A 22,412-nucleotide genomic window follows, 5' to 3' on the forward strand; every position below is an offset into this window, starting at 1 on the left:
TCCTCGTTAGTATAGTGGTCAGTATCCCCGCCTGTCACGCGGGAGACCGGGGTTCAATTCCCCGACGGGGAGGTAAGAATTTTATTTTCGTTATACTTCTGCTTGTGAGAGAAGCCTCATTGTAAAATGACCTTCAGTACTTGTCTTTACTCCACTATAGCTACTCTACAGTGTCGTTTAACCCACTTGTCAAATGGAGGGTGGTGGCAAAGTTCTGTTGTTTTATTACTGTAGATCTTGACCGTTCTGTTTTGAAAATATAAATCTCACTCAAAGGACCATGTCATTGTTATCGATCTGGCTAAGGGACCTTCAATTAAGAATCTATAATAGATTACCACGGTATGAGTCATAATACCTGTAAAACCTAGCAGTCAAACATGAAAATGGTTACAATTGTTTTTCGACCATACATTTTTCCCAATGGGGATTTTGGTAATACTTCAAATAAAGTCAGTGTTTTGCGTAAGCTTACCCCGGCGTGACATTTTTCTAACTGTGTAAATTTCTCCCAGACAAGGTGACTTTCATGAATAAATTCACTTGTATTTACCCAGCCCAAAATGAAATAGAGGCGTCACTACAGACAACCTGGTTTGAATCCAGGCTATCACAACTGGCTGTGATTGGTTAGTCCCATAGGGTGGCCCACAATTGGCCCAGCGTCGTCCGGTTTTGGCATTGCTTTCTTAGCACCCCTCTTGAATTGCGATGTTTTTTCCAAGATTCTAGAGCAGTGAGTAGATAGCCGTATACTGTATAACTTTGTGCCATTTTGAATTAGTGTATAGAGTCAATTTAGCGACTTTGACGCTATATTTAGCGAGTATTCAGTCCCTTTCAGAGTCTTTTATTGGTAAGAGGCTAACGACAAACTCTGCTACTTTTCAGGCTGCCTTGGGGAGTTTTGGGGTTTTGATAGTATTTAAAGATAAAATATATCTTTAAGATAAACCATGTAGTATATACGTCTGTTCAGATCTGGATGTTACCCCTCTGTTTTGCTATACAATTATGACTGAAAGCTAAATATTTCTCTGTCCGGATAAGATGATAGAATTCTTGCAACCATGTAACTGCGGAGTGATTGCCATGAAATGAACGTGATCCTTGTTCCACGTGTGTCCTGCTCCTAGCAGCTTGGTCTCTGTGGCGCAATTGGTTAGCGCGTTAGACTGTTAATCTAAAGGTTGGTGGTTCAAGCCCACCCAGGGACGAGTGTTTTCCATTTGTTGAGCTCTGTGATGTCAGAAGACTTTCCTGTAGTGTAAATTTGATTCCGTGTGTATCTTCTCCTGTATCCTGTTTTTAGACGTGATTGGTGAGTTGTTGAATGTAAAACAGGAAGAGTATTATATTTTCCATCCTAGTAAAATGGGTGTCAGTGGCCTGTGATCATCAGTTGCTGAATAGCTTCACCATATATCTAAACTCCATATAGAATGAGATCACAGATAGCCAGGGGTCAAAGGTCAGCTTTCTACCAACTCCATGTCTGTGGCGCAATTGCTTTGAGCCTTAGACTGTTAATCTAAAGATTTGATTGATGTGTTTGAACATACAACATGAGAACAGTTGCATTGAAACCACTGGTAAAAATGGGAGGCGGTGGCCCGATTGGGTATATAAATAACTACAGAGGGTAGGTAGTGCGTACGGCCCAGTACATCACTGGGGCTCAGCTGCCTGCCATCCAGGACCTCTACACCAGGTGGTGTCAGAGGAAGGCCCTAAAAATGGTCAAAGACCCCAGCCACCCCAGTCAAAGACTGCTCTCTCTACTACCACATGGCAAGCGGTACTGGAGTGTCAAGTCTAGGACAAAAAGGCTTCTACCTTGTTTTTACCCGCAAGCCATAAGACTCCTGAACAATTGTTTCTAGCCTGTCTTTTTACTGTTGTTTTATTTCTTTATTTACCTATTGTTAACCTAATACCTTTTTTGCACTATTGGTTAAGAGCCTGTAAGTAAGCATTTCACTGTAAGGTCTACTAGATGTGTTGCATTCGGCGCACGTGACAAATAAACTTTGATTTGATTTGAAAGCAAAGGCCTGTGGTTTTATTACTGCATATCTTGACCGTTCTGTATGGAAAATCTGGCTCAAAGAAACATATTTTTGAATATAGATAAGCATCCTGCTCGAAGGACCATATCATCATTATATATTAACAGTGGTGGAAGAAGTACACAATTGTCATACTTGAATAAAAGTATAAATACCAGTGGTGGAAAAAAGTACCCAATTTTCATACTTTAAAGTCTTTTTACTTAAGTACTTTACACCACTGTATATTAATCTGGCTCGACAGACTATATCATTTAGCTATGTATTGTATATGTACAGTACCAGTCAAAAGTTTGGACACACCTCCTCATTCAAGGGTTTTTCTTTATTTTGACAATTTTCATCATTTTAGAATAACAGTGAAGACATAAAAACTATGAAATAAAACATATGGAATCATGTAGTAACCAAAAAAAGTGTGAAACAAATCCAAATATATTTATGTTTGAGATTCTTCAAAGTAGCCACCCTTTGCCTTGATGACAGCTTTGCACACTCTTGGCATTCTCTCAACCAGCTTCATGAGGCAGTCACCTGGAAGGCCTTTCAATTAACAGGTGTGCCTTGTTAAAAGTTAATTTGTGTAATTTCTTTCCTTCGTAATGCGTTTCAGCCAATCAGTTGTGTTGTGACAGGGTAGGGTTGGAATACAGAAGATAGCCCTATTTGGTAAAAGACCAAGTCAATATTATGGCAAGAACAGCTCGAATAAGCAAAGAGAAACGACGGTACATCATTACTTTAAGACACGAAGGTCAGTCAATCCAGAAAATTTCAACAACTTTGAAAATTTCTTCAAGCGCAGTCGCAAAAACCATCAAGCGCTATGATGAAACTGGCTCTCGTAAGGACCGCCACAGGAAAGGAAGACCCAGAGTTACCTCTGCTGTGGAGGATAAGTTCATGAGAATTACCAGCCTCAGAAATTGCAGCCCAAATAAATGCTTCACAGAGTTCAAGTAACAGACACATCTCAACATCAACCCATCAGAGGAGACTATGTGAATTTGGCCTTCAATGTCAAACTGCTGTAAAAACAAAAACACTACTAAAGGACACCAATAATAAGAAGAGACTTGCTTGGGCCAAGAAACACAAGCAATGGCCTTAAGCCGGTGGAAATCTGTCCGTTGGTCTGACTCCAAATGTGAGATTTTGGTTCCATCCGCTCTGTCTTTGTGCGACGAGGAGTAGGTGAACGCATGATCTCTGCGTGTGTGTGGTTCCCACCGTGAAGCAAGGACAAGGTGTGATGGTGTAGGGATGCTTTGCTGGTGACACTGTTGGTGATTTATTTAGAATTCAAGGTACACTTAACCAGCATGGCTACGACAGCATTCTGCAGCGATACGCCATCCCATCTGGTTTGCGCTTAGTGGGACTATCATTTGTTTTTCAACAGGACAATGACCCACACACCTCCAGGCTGTGTAAGGGCTATTTGACCAAGAAGCAAAGTGATGGAGTGCTGCATCAGATGACCTGACCTCCACAATCACCCGACCTCAACTCAATTGAGAGGGTTTGGGATGAGTTGGACCGCAGAGGGAAGGAAAAGCAGTCAACAAGTGCTCAGCATTTGTGAGAACTCCTTCAAGACCGTTGGAAAGCATTCCAGGTGCAGCTGGTGGAGAGAATGCCAAGAGTGTGCAAAGCTGTCATCAAGGCAAAGGGTGGCTACTTTGAATAATATAAAATATATTGTGTTTTGTTTAAGACTTTTTGGTTACTAAAAGATTCCATATGTGTTATTTCATAGTTTTGATGTCTTCACTTTTATTCTACAATGTAGAAAATAGTAAAAAATCTAGAAAAAAACCCTTGAATGAGGAGGTGTGTCCCAACTTTTAAATGGTACTGTATATGTGTATGTATGTATACATTAATCTGGTTTGAGGAACAATACATTCAGAATCTATTATCTACTCTTCTTTACTGCTTTAACTTATTTTCATTTTCAGAAACACCATTGTGATAAATCACTGTCTATCACCATGTATAACTTTTGAGAAAATTAAAATGAATATATTTTGTCTTGTTGTTTAAAGTGTGCGCAGGCCTAGTTTGTCGACACATGTTGGTATCGTGTTTGTTAGGGATGGGCATTTGAAATGATTTCACTCTTCGGATAATATGACATTATTTCTGCTATCAGGATAGTCGACATTGAAAAACGCATTTAAAAAACACTTGACAAGTCAGAATGACACAAACGTCAAAGGCAGGCTACCACAACGGACAGGCTGCAATTCTCCAGTAGTTTTTGGCCAACAGCAACGGTGAAAGAGAAGTCTGATTTTCGCCATGATTGATGGATTCTGTTTGAAATGACTTTTCTGGTGAGTGTTTTGCATTGCTCTGGGTCAGGTTTTGTGGAACCGTGGCGATGTACGCGACAGTCATTTCTATTTGAAGTGGAGAAAATAGGTTGTCAGAGTTGACTGGAGGACTAAATGCGCTAGCTCAATGCACTGTCATCAAAACTAAAAATCAACAGTTCAACTGTTGTTTTATTAAATAAAGAATTTCAATTGTCACGGTGTATCCCTGTATGTAATAATGTCTCAATGATCATTTAATTTAGAAAAAGTTTTCATTGTTAACCCCCAAAAAAAGGTCAAATGAACACGCACACAAGTAAAGGAATACTGAGGTTTGTTCGGATTTTTAAATATTCAAATAACCGTGATCGTCTGATGTGTGTGTATGCGCGTCTAAATGTGTACTTTTGTAGACAACGAAGGAGATGCTGTTGCTTTAACTGAACTGATCTGGATACGTAGAATTCCAGTACACATTCAGTCCTCGTTAGTATAGTGGTCAGTATCCCCGCCTGTCACGCGGGAGACCGGGGTTCAATTCCCCGACGGGGAGGTAAGAATTTTATTTTCGTTATACTTCTGCTTGTGAGAGAAGCCTCATTGTAAAATGACCTTCAGTACTTGTCTTTACTCCACTATAGCTACTCTACAGTGTCGTTTAACCCACTTGTCAAATGGAGGGTGGTGGCAAAGTTCTGTTGTTTTATTACTGTAGATCTTGACCGTTCTGTTTTGAAAATATAAATCTCACTCAAAGGACCATGTCATTGTTATCGATCTGGCTAAGGGACCTTCAATTAAGAATCTATAATAGATTACCACGGTATGAGTCATAATACCTGTAAAACCTAGCAGTCAAACATGAAAATGGTTACAATTGTTTTTCGACCATACATTTTTCCCAATGGGGATTTTGGTAATACTTCAAATAAAGTCAGTGTTTTTGCGTAAGCTTACCCCGGCGTGACATTTTTCTAACTGTGTAAATTTCTCCCAGACAAGGTGACTTTCATGAATAAATTCACTTGTATTTACCCAGCCCAAAATGAAATAGAGGCGTCACTACAGACAACCTGGTTTGAATCCAGGCTATCACAACTGGCTGTGATTGGTTAGTCCCATAGGGTGGCCCACAATTGGCCCAGCGTCGTCCGGTTTTGGCATTGCTTTCTTAGCACCCTCTTGAATTGCGATGTTTTTTCCAAGATTCTAGAGCAGTGAGTAGATAGCCGTATACTGTATAACTTTGTGCCATTTTGAATTAGTGTATAGAGTCAATTTAGCGACTTTGACGCTATATTTAGCGAGTATTCAGTCCCTTTCAGAGTCTTTTATTGGTAAGAGGCTAACGACAAACTCTGCTACTTTTCAGGCTGCCTTGGGGAGTTTTGGGGTTTTGATAGTATTTAAAGATAAAATATATCTTTAAGATAAACCATGTAGTATATACGTCTGTTCAGATCTGGATGTTACCCCTCTGTTTTGCTATACAATTATGACTGAAAGCTAAATATTTCTCTGTCCGGATAAGATGATAGAATTCTTGCAACCATGTAACTGCGGAGTGATTGCCATGAAATGAACGTGATCCTTGTTCCACGTGGGTCCTGCTCCTAGCAGCTTGGTCTCTGTGGCGCAATTGGTTAGCGCGTTAGACTGTTAATCTAAAGGTTGGTGGTTCAAGCCCACCCAGGGACGAGTGTTTTCCATTTGTTGAGCTCTGTGATGTCAGAATACTTTCCTGTAGTGTAAATTTGATTCCGTGTGTATCTTCTCCTGTATCCTGTTTTTAGATGTGATTGGTGAGTTGTTGAATGTAAAAGAGGAAGAGTATTATATTTTCCATCCTAGTAAAATGGGTGTCAGTGGCCTGTGATCATCAGTTGCTGAATAGCTTCACCATATATCTAAACTCCATATATAATGAGATCACAGACAGCAAGGGGTCAAAGGTCAGCTTTCTACCAACTCCATGTCTGTGGCGCAATTGCTTTGAGCCTTAGACTGTTAATCTAAAGATTTGATTGATGTGTTTGAACATACAACATGAGAACAGTTGCATTGAAACCACTGGTAAAAATGGGAGGCGGTGGCCCGATTGGGTATATAAATAACTACAGAGGGTAGGTAGTGCGTACGGCCCAGTACATCACTGGGGCTCAGCTGCCTGCCATCCAGGACCTCTACACCAGGTGGTGTCAGAGGAAGGCCCTAAAAATGGTCAAAGACCCAGCCACCCCAGTCAAAGACTGCTCTCTACTACCACATGGCAAGCGGTACTGGAGTGCCAAGTCTAGGACAAAAGGCTTCTACCTTGTTTTTACCCGCAAGCCATAAGACTCCTGAACAATTGTTTCTAGCCTGTCTTTTTACTGTTGTTTTATTTCTTTATTTACCTATTGTTAACCTAATACCTTTTTTGCACTATTGGTTAAGAGCCTGTAAGTAAGCATTTCACTGTAAGGTCTACTAGATGTGTTGCATTCGGCGCACGTGACAAATAAACTTTGATTTGATTTGAAAGCAAAGGCCTGTGGTTTTATTACTGCATATCTTGACCGTTCTGTATGGAAAATCTGGCTCAAAGAAACATATTTTTGAATATAGATAAGCATCCTGCTCGAAGGACCATATCATCATTATATATTAACAGTGGTGGAAGAAGTACACAATTGTCATACTTGAATAAAAGTATAAATACCAGTGGTGGAAAAAAGTACCCAATTTTCATACTTTAAAGTCTTTTTACTTAAGTACTTTACACCACTGTATATTAATCTGGCTCGACAGACTATATCATTTAGCTATGTATTGTATATGTACAGTACCAGTCAAAAGTTTGGACACACCTCCTCATTCAAGGGTTTTTCTTTATTTTGACAATTTTCATCATTTTAGAATAACAGTGAAGACATAAAAACTATGAAATAAAACATATGGAATCATGTAGTAACCAAAAAGTGTGAAACAAATCCAAATATATTTATGTTTGAGATTCTTCAAAGTAGCCACCCTTTGCCTTGATGACAGCTTTGCACACTCTTGGCATTCTCTCAACCAGCTTCATGAGGCAGTCACCTGGAAGGCCTTTCAATTAACAGGTGTGCCTTGTTAAAAGTTAATTTGTGTAATTTCTTTCCTTCGTAATGCGTTTCAGCCAATCAGTTGTGTTGTGACAGGGTAGGGTTGGAATACAGAAGATAGCCCTATTTGGTAAAAGACCAAGTCAATATTATGGCAAGAACAGCTCGAATAAGCAAAGAGAAACGACGGTACATCATTACTTTAAGACACGAAGGTCAGTCAATCCAGAAAATTTCAACAACTTTGAAAATTTCTTCAAGCGCAGTCGCAAAAACCATCAAGCGCTATGATGAAACTGGCTCTCGTAAGGACCGCCACAGGAAAGGAAGACCCAGAGTTACCTCTGCTGTGGAGGATAAGTTCATGAGAATTACCAGCCTCAGAAATTGCAGCCCAAATAAATGCTTCACAGAGTTCAAGTAACAGACACATCTCAACATCAACCCATCAGAGGAGACTATGTGAATTTGGCCTTCAATGTCAAACTGCTGTAAAAACAAAAACACTACTAAAGGACACCAATAATAAGAAGAGACTTGCTTGGGCCAAGAAACACAAGCAATGGCCTTAAGCCGGTGGAAATCTGTCCGTTGGTCTGACTCCAAATGTGAGATTTTTGGTTCCATCCGCTCTGTCTTTGTGCGACGAGGAGTAGGTGAACGCATGATCTCTGCGTGTGTGTGGTTCCCACCGTGAAGCAAGGACAAGGTGTGATGGTGTAGGGATGCTTTGCTGGTGACACTGTTGGTGATTTATTTAGAATTCAAGGTACACTTAACCAGCATGGCTACGACAGCATTCTGCAGCGATACGCCATCCCATCTGGTTTGCGCTTAGTGGGACTATCATTTGTTTTTCAACAGGACAATGACCCACACACCTCCAGGCTGTGTAAGGGCTATTTGACCAAGAAGCAAAGTGATGGAGTGCTGCATCAGATGACCTGACCTCCACAATCACCCGACCTCAACTCAATTGAGAGGGTTTGGGATGAGTTGGACCGCAGAGGGAAGGAAAAGCAGTCAACAAGTGCTCAGCATTTGTGAGAACTCCTTCAAGACCGTTGGAAAGCATTCCAGGTGCAGCTGGTGGAGAGAATGCCAAGAGTGTGCAAAGCTGTCATCAAGGCAAAGGGTGGCTACTTTGAATAATATAAAATATATTGTGTTTTGTTTAAGACTTTTTTGGTTACTAAAAGATTCCATATGTGTTATTTCATAGTTTTGATGTCTTCACTTTTATTCTACAATGTAGAAAATAGTAAAAAATCTAGAAAAACCCTTGAATGAGGAGGTGTGTCCCAACTTTTAAATGGTACTGTATATGTGTATGTATGTATACATTAATCTGGTTTGAGGAACAATACATTCAGAATCTATTATCTACTCTTCTTTACTGCTTTAACTTATTTTCATTTTCAGAAACACCATTGTGATAAATCACTGTCTATCACCATGTATAACTTTTGAGAAAATTAAAATGAATATATTTTGTCTTGTTGTTTAAAGTGTGCGCAGGCCTAGTTTGTCGACACATGTTGGTATCGTGTTTGTTAGGGATGGGCATTTGAAATGATTTCACTCTTCGGATAATATGACATTATTTCTGCTATCAGGATAGTCGACATTGAAAAACGCATTTAAAAAAACACTTGACAAGTCAGAATGACACAAACGTCAAAGGCAGGCTACCACAACGGACAGGCTGCAATTCTCCAGTAGTTTTTGGCCAACAGCAACGGTGAAAGAGAAGTCTGATTTTCGCCATGATTGATGGATTCTGTTTGAAATGACTTTTCTGGTGAGTGTTTTGCATTGCTCTGGGTCAGGTTTTGTGGAACCGTGGCGATGTACGCGACAGTCATTTCTATTTGAAGTGGAGAAAATAGGTTGTCAGAGTTGACTGGAGGACTAAATGCGCTAGCTCAATGCACTGTCATCAAAACTAAAAATCAACAGTTCAACTGTTGTTTTATTAAATAAAGAATTTCAATTGTCACGGTGTATCCCTGTATGTAATAATGTCTCAATGATCATTTAATTTAGAAAAAAGTTTTCATTGTTAACCCCCCCCAAAAAAAGGTCAAATGAACACGCACACAAGTAAAGGAATACTGAGGTTTGTTCGGATTTTTAAATATTCAAATAACCGTGATTGTCTGATGTGTGTGTATGCGCGTCTAAATGTGTACTTTTGTAGACAACGAAGGAGATGCTGTTGCTTTAACTGAACTGATCTGGATACGTAGAATTCCAGTACACATTCAGTCCTCGTTAGTATAGTGGTCAGTATCCCCGCCTGTCACGCGGGAGACCGGGGTTCAATTCCCCGACGGGGAGGTAAGAATTTTATTTTCGTTATACTTCTGCTTGTGAGAGAAGCCTCATTGTAAAATGACCTTCAGTACTTGTCTTTACTCCACTATAGCTACTCTACAGTGTCGTTTAACCCACTTGTCAAATGGAGGGTGGTGGCAAAGTTCTGTTGTTTTATTACTGTAGATCTTGACCGTTCTGTTTTGAAAATATAAATCTCACTCAAAGGACCATGTCATTGTTATCGATCTGGCTAAGGGACCTTCAATTAAGAATCTATAATAGATTACCACGGTATGAGTCATAATACCTGTAAAACCTAGCAGTCAAACATGAAAATGGTTACAATTGTTTTTCGACCATACATTTTTCCCAATGGGGATTTTGGTAATACTTCAAATAAAGTCAGTGTTTTGCGTAAGCTTACCCCGGCGTGACATTTTTCTAACTGTGTAAATTTCTCCCAGACAAGGTGACTTTCATGAATAAATTCACTTGTATTTACCCAGCCCAAAATGAAATAGAGGCGTCACTACAGACAACCTGGTTTGAATCCAGGCTATCACAACTGGCTGTGATTGGTTAGTCCCATAGGGTGGCCCACAATTGGCCCAGCGTCGTCCGGTTTTGGCATTGCTTTCTTAGCACCCCTCTTGAATTGCGATGTTTTTTCCAAGATTCTAGAGCAGTGAGTAGATAGCCGTATACTGTATAACTTTGTGCCATTTTGAATTAGTGTATAGAGTCAATTTAGCGACTTTGACGCTATATTTAGCGAGTATTCAGTCCCTTTCAGAGTCTTTTATTGGTAAGAGGCTAACGACAAACTCTGCTACTTTTCAGGCTGCCTTGGGGAGTTTTGGGGTTTTGATAGTATTTAAAGATAAAATATATCTTTAAGATAAACCATGTAGTATATACGTCTGTTCAGATCTGGATGTTACCCCTCTGTTTTGCTATACAATTATGACTGAAAGCTAAATATTTCTCTGTCCGGATAAGATGATAGAATTCTTGCAACCATGTAACTGCGGAGTGATTGCCATGAAATGAACGTGATCCTTGTTCCACGTGTGTCCTGCTCCTAGCAGCTTGGTCTCTGTGGCGCAATTGGTTAGCGCGTTAGACTGTTAATCTAAAGGTTGGTGGTTCAAGCCCACCCAGGGACGAGTGTTTTCCATTTGTTGAGCTCTGTGATGTCAGAATACTTTCCTGTAGTGTAAATTTGATTCCGTGTGTATCTTCTCCTGTATCCTGTTTTTAGATGTGATTGGTGAGTTGTTGAATGTAAAAGAGGAAGAGTATTATATTTTCCATCCTAGTAAAATGGGTGTCAGTGGCCTGTGATCATCAGTTGCTGAATAGCTTCACCATATATCTAAACTCCATATATAATGAGATCACAGATAGCCAGGGGTCAAAGGTCAGCTTTCTACCAACTCCATGTCTGTGGCGCAATTGCTTTGAGCCTTAGACTGTTAATCTAAAGATTTGATTGATGTGTTTGAACATACAACATGAGAACAGTTGCATTGAAACCACTGGTAAAAATGGGAGGCGGTGGCCCGATTGGGTATATAAATAACTACAGAGGGTAGGTAGTGCGTACGGCCCAGTACATCACTGGGGCTCAGCTGCCCGCCATCCAGGACCTCTACACCAGGTGGTGTCAGAGGAAGGCCCTAAAATGGTCAAAGACCCCAGCCACCCCAGTCAAAGACTGCTCTCTACTACCACATGGCAAGCGGTACTGGAGTGCCAAGTCTAGGACAAAAAGGCTTCTACCTTGTTTTTACCCGCAAGCCATAAGACTCCTGAACAATTGTTTCTAGCCTGTCTTTTTACTGTTGTTTTATTTCTTTATTTACCTATTGTTAACCTAATACCTTTTTTGCACTATTGGTTAAGAGCCTGTAAGTAAGCATTTCACTGTAAGGTCTACTAGATGTTGTATTCGGCGCACGTGACAAATAAACTTTGATTTGATTTGAAAGCAAAGGCCTGTGGTTTTATTACTGCATATCTTGACCGTTCTGTATGGAAAATCTGGCTCAAAGAAACATATTTTGAATATAGATAAGCATCCTGCTCGAAGGACCATATCCTCATTATATATTAACAGTGGTGGAAGAAGAACACAATTGTCATACTTGAATAAAAGTATAAATACCAGTGGTGGAAAAAAGTACCCAATTTTCATACTTTAAAGTCTTTTTACTTAAGTACTTTACACCACTGTATATTAATCTGGCTCGACAGACTATATCATTTAGCTATGTATTGTATATGTACAGTACCAGTCAAAAGTTTGGACACACCTCATTCAAGGGTTTTTCTTTATTTTGACTATTTTCATCATTTTAGAATAACAGTGAAGACATAAAAACTATGAAATATAACATATGGAATCATGTAACCAAAAGTGTGAAACAAATCCAAATATATTTATGTTTGAGATTCTTCAAAGTAGCCACCCTTTGCCTTGATGACAGCTTTGCACACTCTTGGCATTCTCTCAACCAGCTTCATGAGGCAGTCACCTGGAAGGCCTTTCAATTAACAGGTGTGCCTTGTTAAAAGTTAATTTGTGTAATTTCTTTCCTTCGTAATGCGTTTCAGCCAATCAGTTGTGTTGTGACAGGGTAGGGTTGGAATACAGAAGATAGCCCTATTTGGTAAAAGACCAAGTCAATATTATGGCAAGAACAGCTCGAATAAGCAAAGAGAAACGACGGTACATCATTACTTTAAGACACGAAGGTCAGTCAATCCAGAAAATTTCAACAACTTTGAAAATTTCTTCAAGCGCAGTCGCAAAAACCATCAAGCGCTATGATGAAACTGGCTCTCGTAAGGACCGCCACAGGAAAGGAAGACCCAGAGTTACCTCTGCTGTGGAGGATAAGTTCATGAGAATTACCAGCCTCAGAAATTGCAGCCCAAATAAATGCTTCACAGAGTTCAAGTAACAGACACATCTCAACATCAACCCATCAGAGGAGACTATGTGAATTTGGCCTTCAATGTCAAACTGCTGTAAAAACAAAAACACTACTAAAGGACACCAATAATAAGAAGAGACTTGCTTGGGCCAAGAAACACAAGCAATGGCCTTAAGCCGGTGGAAATCTGTCCGTTGGTCTGACTCCAAATGTGAGATTTTTGGTTCCATCCGCTCTGTCTTTGTGCGACGAGGAGTAGGTGAACGCATGATCTCTGCGTGTGTGTGGTTCCCACCGTGAAGCAAGGACAAGGTGTGATGGTGTAGGGATGCTTTGCTGGTGACACTGTTGGTGATTTATTTAGAATTCAAGGTACACTTAACCAGCATGGCTACGACAGCATTCTGCAGCGATACGCCATCCCATCTGGTTTGCGCTTAGTGGGACTATCATTTGTTTTTCAACAGGACAATGACCCACACACCTCCAGGCTGTGTAAGGGCTATTTGACCAAGAAGCAAAGTGATGGAGTGCTGCATCAGATGACCTGACCTCCACAATCACCCGACCTCAACTCAATTGAGAGGGTTTGGGATGAGTTGGACCGCAGAGGGAAGGAAAAGCAGTCAACAAGTGCTCAGCATTTGTGAGAACTCCTTCAAGACCGTTGGAAAGCATTCCAGGTGCAGCTGGTGGAGAGAATGCCAAGAGTGTGCAAAGCTGTCATCAAGGCAAAGGGTGGCTACTTTGAATAATATAAAATATATTGTGTTTTGTTTAAGACTTTTTGGTTACTAAAAGATTCCATATGTGTTATTTCATAGTTTTGATGTCTTCACTTTTATTCTACAATGTAGAAAATAGTAAAAATCTAGAAAAACCCTTGAATGAGGAGGTGTGTCCCAACTTTTAAATGGTACTGTATATGTGTATGTATGTATACATTAATCTGGTTTGAGGAACAATACATTCAGAATCTATTATCTACTCTTCTTTACTGCTTTAACTTATTTTCATTTTCAGAAACACCATTGTGATAAATCACTGTATATCACCATGTATAACTTTGAGAAAATTAAAATGAATATATTTTGTCTTGTTGTTTAAAGTGTGCGCAGGCCTAGTTTGTCGACACATGTTGGTATCGTGTTTGTTAGGGATGGGCATTTGAAATGATTTCACTCTTCGGATAATATGACATTATTTCTGCTATCAGGATAGTCGACATTGAAAAACGCATTTAAAAAACACTTGACAAGTCAGAATGACACAAACGTCAAAGGCAGGCTACCACAACGGACAGGCTGCAATTCTCCAGTAGTTTTTGGCCAACAGCAACGGTGAAAGAGAAGTCTGATTTTCGCCATGATTGATGGATTCTGTTTGAAATGACTTTTCTGGTGAGTGTTTTGCATTGCTCTGGGTCAGGTTTTGTGGAACCGTGGCGATGTACGCGACAGTCATTTCTATTTGAAGTGGAGAAAATAGGTTGTCAGAGTTGACTGGAGGACTAAATGCGCTAGCTCAATGCACTGTCATCAAAACTAAAAATCAACAGTTCAACTGTTGTTTTATTAAATAAAGAATTTCAATTGTCACGGTGTATCCCTGTATGTAATAATGTCTCAATGATCATTTAATTTAGAAAAAAGTTTTCATTGTTAACCCCCAAAAAAAAGGTCAAATGAACACGCACACAAGTAAAGGAATACTGAGGTTTGTTCGGATTTTTAAATATTCAAATAACCGTGATCGTCTGATGTGTGTGTATGCGCGTCTAAATGTGTACTTTTGTAGACAACGAAGGAGATGCTGTTGCTTTAACTGAACTGATCTGGATACGTAGAATTCCAGTACACATTCAGTCCTCGTTAGTATAGTGGTCAGTATCCCCGCCTGTCACGCGGGAGACCGGGGTTCAATTCCCCGACGGGGAGGTAAGAATTTTATTTTCGTTATACTTCTGCTTGTGAGAGAAGCCTCATTGTAAAATGACCTTCAGTACTTGTCTTTACTCCACTATAGCTACTCTACAGTGTCGTTTAACCCACTTGTCAAATGGAGGGTGGTGGCAAAGTTCTGTTGTTTTATTACTGTAGATCTTGACCGTTCTGTTTTGAAAATATAAATCTCACTCAAAGGACCATGTCATTGTTATCGATCTGGCTAAGGGACCTTCAATTAAGAATCTATAATAGATTACCACGGTATGAGTCATAATACCTGTAAAACCTAGCAGTCAAACATGAAAATGGTTACAATTGTTTTTCGACCATACATTTTTCCCAATGGGGATTTTGGTAATACTTCAAATAAAGTCAGTGTTTTGCGTAAGCTTACCCCGGCGTGACATTTTTCTAACTGTGTAAATTTCTCCCAGACAAGGTGACTTTCATGAATAAATTCACTTGTATTTACCCAGCCCAAAATGAAATAGAGGCGTCACTACAGACAACCTGGTTTGAATCCAGGCTATCACAACTGGCTGTGATTGGTTAGTCCCATAGGGTGGCCCACAATTGGCCCAGCGTCGTCCGGTTTTGGCATTGCTTTCTTAGCACCCCTCTTGAATTGCGATGTTTTTTCCAAGATTCTAGAGCAGTGAGTAGATAGCCGTATACTGTATAACTTTGTGCCATTTTGAATTAGTGTATAGAGTCAATTTAGCGACTTTGACGCTATATTTAGCGAGTATTCAGTCCCTTTCAGAGTCTTTTATTGGTAAGAGGCTAACGACAAACTCTGCTACTTTTCAGGCTGCCTTGGGGAGTTTTGGGGTTTTGATAGTATTTAAAGATAAAATATATCTTTAAGATAAACCATGTAGTATATACGTCTGTTCAGATCTGGATGTTACCCCTCTGTTTTGCTATACAATTATGACTGAAAGCTAAATATTTCTCTGTCCGGATAAGATGATAGAATTCTTGCAACCATGTAACTGCGGAGTGATTGCCATGAAATGAACGTGATCCTTGTTCCACGTGTGTCCTGCTCCTAGCAGCTTGGTCTCTGTGGCGCAATTGGTTAGCGCGTTAGACTGTTAATCTAAAGGTTGGTGGTTCAAGCCCACCCAGGGACGAGTGTTTTCCATTTGTTGAGCTCTGTGATGTCAGAAGACTTTCCTGTAGTGTAAATTTGATTCCGTGTGTATCTTCTCCTGTATCCTGTTTTTAGACGTGATTGGTGAGTTGTTGAATGTAAAACAGGAAGAGTATTATATTTTCCATCCTAGTAAAATGGGTGTCAGTGGCCTGTGATCATCAGTTGCTGAATAGCTTCACCATATATCTAAACTCCATATAGAATGAGATCACAGATAGCCAGGGTCAAAGGTCAGCTTTCTACCAACTCCATGTCTGTGGCGCAATTGCTTTGAGCCTTAGACTGTTAATCTAAAGATTTGATTGATGTGTTTGAACATACAACATGAGAACAGTTGCATTGAAACCACTGGTAAAAATGGGAGGCGGTGGCCCGATTGGGTATATAAATAACTACAGAGGGTAGGTAGTGCGTACGGCCCAGTACATCACTGGGGCTCAGCTGCCTGCCATCCAGGACCTCTACACCAGGTGGTGTCAGAGGAAGGCCCTAAAAATGGTCAAAGACCCCAGCCACCCCAGTCAAAGACTGCTCTCTCTACTACCACATGGCAAGCGGTACTGGAGTGTCAAGTCTAGGACAAAAAGGCTTCTACCTTGTTTTTACCCGCAAGCCATAAGACTCCTGAACAATTGTTTCTAGCCTGTCTTTTTACTGTTGTTTTATTTCTTTATTTACCTATTGTTAACCTAATACCTTTTTTGCACTATTGGTTAAGAGCCTGTAAGTAAGCATTTCACTGTAAGGTCTACTAGATGTGTTGCATTCGGCGCACGTGACAAATAAACTTTGATTTGATTTGAAAGCAAAGGCCTGTGGTTTTATTACTGCATATCTTGACCGTTCTGTATGGAAAATCTGGCTCAAAGAAACATATTTTTGAATATAGATAAGCATCCTGCTCGAAGGACCATATCATCATTATATATTAACAGTGGTGGAAGAAGTACACAATTGTCATACTTGAATAAAAGTATAAATACCAGTGGTGGAAAAAAGTACCCAATTTTCATACTTTAAAGTCTTTTTACTTAAGTACTTTACACCACTGTATATTAATCTGGCTCGACAGACTATATCATTTAGCTATGTATTGTATATGTACAGTACCAGTCAAAAGTTTGGACACACCTCCTCATTCAAGGGTTTTTCTTTATTTTGACAATTTTCATCATTTTAGAATAACAGTGAAGACATAAAAACTATGAAATAAAACATATGGAATCATGTAGTAACCAAAAAGTGTGAAACAAATCCAAATATATTTATGTTTGAGATTCTTCAAAGTAGCCACCCTTTGCCTTGATGACAGCTTTGCACACTCTTGGCATTCTCTCAACCAGCTTCATGAGGCAGTCACCTGGAAGGCCTTTCAATTAACAGGTGTGCCTTGTTAAAAGTTAATTTGTGTAATTTCTTTCCTTCGTAATGCGTTTCAGCCAATCAGTTGTGTTGTGACAGGGTAGGGTTGGAATACAGAAGATAGCCCTATTTGGTAAAAGACCAAGTCAATATTATGGCAAGAACAGCTCGAATAAGCAAAGAGAAACGACGGTACATCATTACTTTAAGACACGAAGGTCAGTCAATCCAGAAAATTTCAACAACTTTGAAAATTTCTTCAAGCGCATCGCAAAAACCATCAAGCGCTATGATGAAACTGGCTCTCGTAAGGACCGCCACAGGAAAGGAAGACCCAGAGTTACCTCTGCTGTGGAGGATAAGTTCATGAGAATTACCAGCCTCAGAAATTGCAGCCCAAATAAATGCTTCACAGAGTTCAAGTAACAGACACATCTCAACATCAACCCATCAGAGGAGACTATGTGAATTTGGCCTTCAATGTCAAACTGCTGTAAAAACAAAAACACTACTAAAGGACACCAATAATAAGAAGAGACTTGCTTGGGCCAAGAAACACAAGCAATGGCCTTAAGCCGGTGGAAATCTGTCCGTTGGTCTGACTCCAAATGTGAGATTTTTGGTTCCATCCGCTCTGTCTTTGTGCGACGAGGAGTAGGTGAACGCATGATCTCTGCGTGTGTGTGGTTCCCACCGTGAAGCAAGGACAAGGTGTGATGGTGTAGGGATGCTTTGCTGGTGACACTGTTGGTGATTTATTTAGAATTCAAGGTACACTTAACCAGCATGGCTACGACAGCATTCTGCAGCGATACGCCATCCCATCTGGTTTGCGCTTAGTGGGACTATCATTTGTTTTTCAACAGGACAATGACCCACACACCTCCAGGCTGTGTAAGGGCTATTTGACCAAGAAGCAAAGTGATGGAGTGCTGCATCAGATGACCTGACCTCCACAATCACCCGACCTCAACTCAATTGAGAGGGTTTGGGATGAGTTGGACCGCAGAGGGAAGGAAAAGCAGTCAACAAGTGCTCAGCATTTGTGAGAACTCCTTCAAGACCGTTGGAAAGCATTCCAGGTGCAGCTGGTGGAGAGAATGCCAAGAGTGTGCAAAGCTGTCATCAAGGCAAAGGGTGGCTACTTTGAATAATATAAAATATATTGTGTTTTGTTTAAGACTTTTTGGTTACTAAAAGATTCCATATGTGTTATTTCATAGTTTTGATGTCTTCACTTTTATTCTACAATGTAGAAAATAGTAAAAAATCTAGAAAAACCCTTGAATGAGGAGGTGTGTCCCAACTTTTAAATGGTACTGTATATGTGTATGTATGTATACATTAATCTGGTTTGAGGAACAATAAATTCAGAATCTATTATCTACTCTTCTTTACTGAGCTGCTTTAACTTATTTTCATTTTCAGAAACACCATTGTGATAAATCACTGTATATCACCATGTATAACTTTGAGAAAATTAAAATGAATATATTTTGTCTTGTTGTTTAAAGTGTGCGCAGGCCTAGTTTGTCGACACATGTTGGTATCGTGTTTGTTAGGGATGGGCATTTGAAATGATTTCACTCTTCGGATAATATGACATTATTTCTGCTATCAGGATAGTCGACATTGAAAAACGCATTTAAAAAACACTTGACAAGTCAGAATGACACAAACGTCAAAGGCAGGCTACCACAACGGACAGGCTGCAATTCTCCAGTAGTTTTTGGCCAACAGCAACGGTGAAAGAGAAGTCTGATTTTCGCCATGATTGATGGATTCTGTTTGAAATGACTTTTCTGGTGAGTGTTTTGCATTGCTCTGGGTCAGGTTTTGTGGAACCGTGGCGATGTACGCGACAGTCATTTCTATTTGAAGTGGAGAAAATAGGTTGTCAGAGTTGACTGGAGGACTAAATGCGCTAGCTCAATGCACTGTCATCAAAACTAAAAATCAACAGTTCAACTGTTGTTTTATTAAATAAAGAATTTCAATTGTCACGGTGTATCCCTGTATGTAATAATGTCTCAATGATCATTTAATTTAGAAAAAGTTTTCATTGTTAACCCCCCCCCAAAAAAAAAGGTCAAATGAACACGCACACAAGTAAAGGAATACTGAGGTTTGTTCGGATTTTTAAATATTCAAATAACCGTGATCGTCTGATGTGTGTGTATGCGCGTCTAAATGTGTACTTTTGTAGACAACGAAGGAGATGCTGTTGCTTTAACTGAACTGATCTGGATACGTAGAATTCCAGTACACATTCAGTCCTCGTTAGTATAGTGGTCAGTATCCCCGCCTGTCACGCGGGAGACCGGGGTTCAATTCCCCGACGGGGAGGTAAGAATTTTATTTTCGTTATACTTCTGCTTGTGAGAGAAGCCTCATTGTAAAATGACCTTCAGTACTTGTCTTTACTCCACTATAGCTACTCTACAGTGTCGTTTAACCCACTTGTCAAATGGAGGGTGGTGGCAAAGTTCTGTTGTTTTATTACTGTAGATCTTGACCGTTCTGTTTTGAAAATATAAATCTCACTCAAAGGACCATGTCATTGTTATCGATCTGGCTAAGGGACCTTCAATTAAGAATCTATAATAGATTACCACGGTATGAGTCATAATACCTGTAAAACCTAGCAGTCAAACATGAAAATGGTTACAATTGTTTTTCGACCATACATTTTTCCCAATGGGGATTTTGGTAATACTTCAAATAAAGTCAGTGTTTTGCGTAAGCTTACCCCGGCGTGACATTTTTCTAACTGTGTAAATTTCTCCCAGACAAGGTGACTTTCATGAATAAATTCACTTGTATTTACCCAGCCCAAAATGAAATAGAGGCGTCACTACAGACAACCTGGTTTGAATCCAGGCTATCACAACTGGCTGTGATTGGTTAGTCCCATAGGGTGGCCCACAATTGGCCCAGCGTCGTCCGGTTTTGGCATTGCTTTCTTAGCACCCCTCTTGAATTGCGATGTTTTTTCCAAGATTCTAGAGCAGTGAGTAGATAGCCGTATACTGTATAACTTTGTGCCATTTTGAATTAGTGTATAGAGTCAATTTAGCGACTTTGACGCTATATTTAGCGAGTATTCAGTCCCTTTCAGAGTCTTTTATTGGTAAGAGGCTAACGACAAACTCTGCTACTTTTCAGGCTGCCTTGGGGAGTTTTGGGGTTTTGATAGTATTTAAAGATAAAATATATCTTTAAGATAAACCATGTAGTATATACGTCTGTTCAGATCTGGATGTTACCCCTCTGTTTTGCTATACAATTATGACTGAAAGCTAAATATTTCTCTGTCCGGATAAGATGATAGAATTCTTGCAACCATGTAACTGCGGAGTGATTGCCATGAAATGAACGTGATCCTTGTTCCACGTGTGTCCTGCTCCTAGCAGCTTGGTCTCTGTGGCGCAATTGGTTAGCGCGTTAGACTGTTAATCTAAAGGTTGGTGGTTCAAGCCCACCCAGGGACGAGTGTTTTCCATTTGTTGAGCTCTGTGATGTCAGAATACTTTCCTGTAGTGTAAATTTGATTCCGTGTGTATCTTCTCCTGTATCCTGTTTTTAGATGTGATTGGTGAGTTGTTGAATGTAAAACAGGAAGAGTATTATATTTTCCATCCTAGTAAAATGGGTGTCAGTGGCCTGTGATCATCAGTTGCTGAATAGCTTCACCATATATCTAAACTCCATATATAATGAGATCACAGACAGCAAGGGGTCAAAGGTCAGCTTTCTACCAACTCCATGTCTGTGGCGCAATTGCTTTGAGCCTTAGACTGTTAATCTAAAGATTTGATTGATGTGTTTGAACATACAACATGAGAACAGTTGCATTGAAACCACTGGTAAAAATGGGAGGCGGTGGCCCGATTGGGTATATAAATAACTACAGAGGGTAGGTAGTGCGTACGGCCCAGTACATCACTGGGGCTCAGCTGCCTGCCATCCAGGACCTCTACACCAGGTGGTGTCAGAGGAAGGCCCTAAAAATGGTCAAAGACCCCAGCCACCCCAGTCAAAGACTGCTCTCTCTACTACCACATGGCAAGCGGTACTGGAGTGTCAAGTCTAGGACAAAAAGGCTTCTACCTTGTTTTTACCCGCAAGCCATAAGACTCCTGAACAATTGTTTCTAGCCTGTCTTTTTACTGTTGTTTTATTTCTTTATTTACCTATTGTTAACCTAATACCTTTTTTGCACTATTGGTTAAGAGCCTGTAAGTAAGCATTTCACTGTAAGGTCTACTAGATGTGTTGCATTCGGCGCACGTGACAAATAAACTTTGATTTGATTTGAAAGCAAAGGCCTGTGGTTTTATTACTGCATATCTTGACCGTTCTGTATGGAAAATCTGGCTCAAAGAAACATATTTTTGAATATAGATAAGCATCCTGCTCGAAGGACCATATCATCATTATATATTAACAGTGGTGGAAGAAGTACACAATTGTCATACTTGAATAAAAGTATAAATACCAGTGGTGGAAAAAAGTACCCAATTTTCATACTTTAAAGTCTTTTTACTTAAGTACTTTACACCACTGTATATTAATCTGGCTCGACAGACTATATCATTTAGCTATGTATTGTATATGTACAGTACCAGTCAAAAGTTTGGACACACCTCCTCATTCAAGGGTTTTTCTTTATTTTGACAATTTTCATCATTTTAGAATAACAGTGAAGACATAAAAACTATGAAATAAAACATATGGAATCATGTAGTAACCAAAAAGTGTGAAACAAATCCAAATATATTTATGTTTGAGATTCTTCAAAGTAGCCACCCTTTGCCTTGATGACAGCTTTGCACACTCTTGGCATTCTCTCAACCAGCTTCATGAGGCAGTCACCTGGAAGGCCTTTCAATTAACAGGTGTGCCTTGTTAAAAGTTAATTTGTGTAATTTCTTTCCTTCGTAATGCGTTTCAGCCAATCAGTTGTGTTGTGACAGGGTAGGGTTGGAATACAGAAGATAGCCCTATTTGGTAAAAGACCAAGTCAATATTATGGCAAGAACAGCTCGAATAAGCAAAGAGAAACGACGGTACATCATTACTTTAAGACACGAAGGTCAGTCAATCCAGAAAATTTCAACAACTTTGAAAATTTCTTCAAGCGCAATCGCAAAAACCATCAAGCGCTATGATGAAACTGGCTCTCGTAAGGACCGCCACAGGAAAGGAAGACCC

General features: G+C 39.9%; 10 non-coding genes across 10 annotated transcripts; all 10 read left to right on the plus strand.

Moving 5' to 3' along the window:
• Positions 1–72, plus strand: trnad-guc (transfer RNA aspartic acid (anticodon GUC)). Its single transcript has one exon. It is a non-coding gene; the product is annotated as a tRNA-Asp (tRNA).
• Positions 73–1,143: 1,071 nt separating this feature from the next.
• On the plus strand, positions 1,144–1,217 carry trnan-guu (transfer RNA asparagine (anticodon GUU)). Its single transcript has one exon. It is a non-coding gene; the product is annotated as a tRNA-Asn (tRNA).
• A 3,654-nt stretch (positions 1,218–4,871) lies between these two features.
• On the plus strand, positions 4,872–4,943 carry trnad-guc (transfer RNA aspartic acid (anticodon GUC)). Its single transcript has one exon. It is a non-coding gene; the product is annotated as a tRNA-Asp (tRNA).
• Positions 4,944–6,014: 1,071 nt separating this feature from the next.
• On the plus strand, positions 6,015–6,088 carry trnan-guu (transfer RNA asparagine (anticodon GUU)). Its single transcript has one exon. It is a non-coding gene; the product is annotated as a tRNA-Asn (tRNA).
• Positions 6,089–9,741: 3,653 nt separating this feature from the next.
• trnad-guc (transfer RNA aspartic acid (anticodon GUC)) lies at positions 9,742–9,813 on the plus strand. Its single transcript has one exon. It is a non-coding gene; the product is annotated as a tRNA-Asp (tRNA).
• A 1,071-nt stretch (positions 9,814–10,884) lies between these two features.
• trnan-guu (transfer RNA asparagine (anticodon GUU)) lies at positions 10,885–10,958 on the plus strand. The gene has a single exon. It is a non-coding gene; the product is annotated as a tRNA-Asn (tRNA).
• A 3,638-nt stretch (positions 10,959–14,596) lies between these two features.
• trnad-guc (transfer RNA aspartic acid (anticodon GUC)) lies at positions 14,597–14,668 on the plus strand. Its single transcript has one exon. It is a non-coding gene; the product is annotated as a tRNA-Asp (tRNA).
• Positions 14,669–15,739: 1,071 nt separating this feature from the next.
• Positions 15,740–15,813, plus strand: trnan-guu (transfer RNA asparagine (anticodon GUU)). Its single transcript has one exon. It is a non-coding gene; the product is annotated as a tRNA-Asn (tRNA).
• A 3,659-nt stretch (positions 15,814–19,472) lies between these two features.
• Positions 19,473–19,544, plus strand: trnad-guc (transfer RNA aspartic acid (anticodon GUC)). The gene has a single exon. It is a non-coding gene; the product is annotated as a tRNA-Asp (tRNA).
• A 1,071-nt stretch (positions 19,545–20,615) lies between these two features.
• Positions 20,616–20,689, plus strand: trnan-guu (transfer RNA asparagine (anticodon GUU)). The gene has a single exon. It is a non-coding gene; the product is annotated as a tRNA-Asn (tRNA).
• Positions 20,690–22,412: the final 1,723 nt, after the last annotated feature.

The sequence above is a fragment of the Oncorhynchus nerka genome, linkage group LG12, assembly GCF_034236695.1.
Source record: "Oncorhynchus nerka isolate Pitt River linkage group LG12, Oner_Uvic_2.0, whole genome shotgun sequence".
In the NCBI taxonomy this organism is placed as follows: Eukaryota; Metazoa; Chordata; class Actinopteri; order Salmoniformes; family Salmonidae; genus Oncorhynchus; species Oncorhynchus nerka.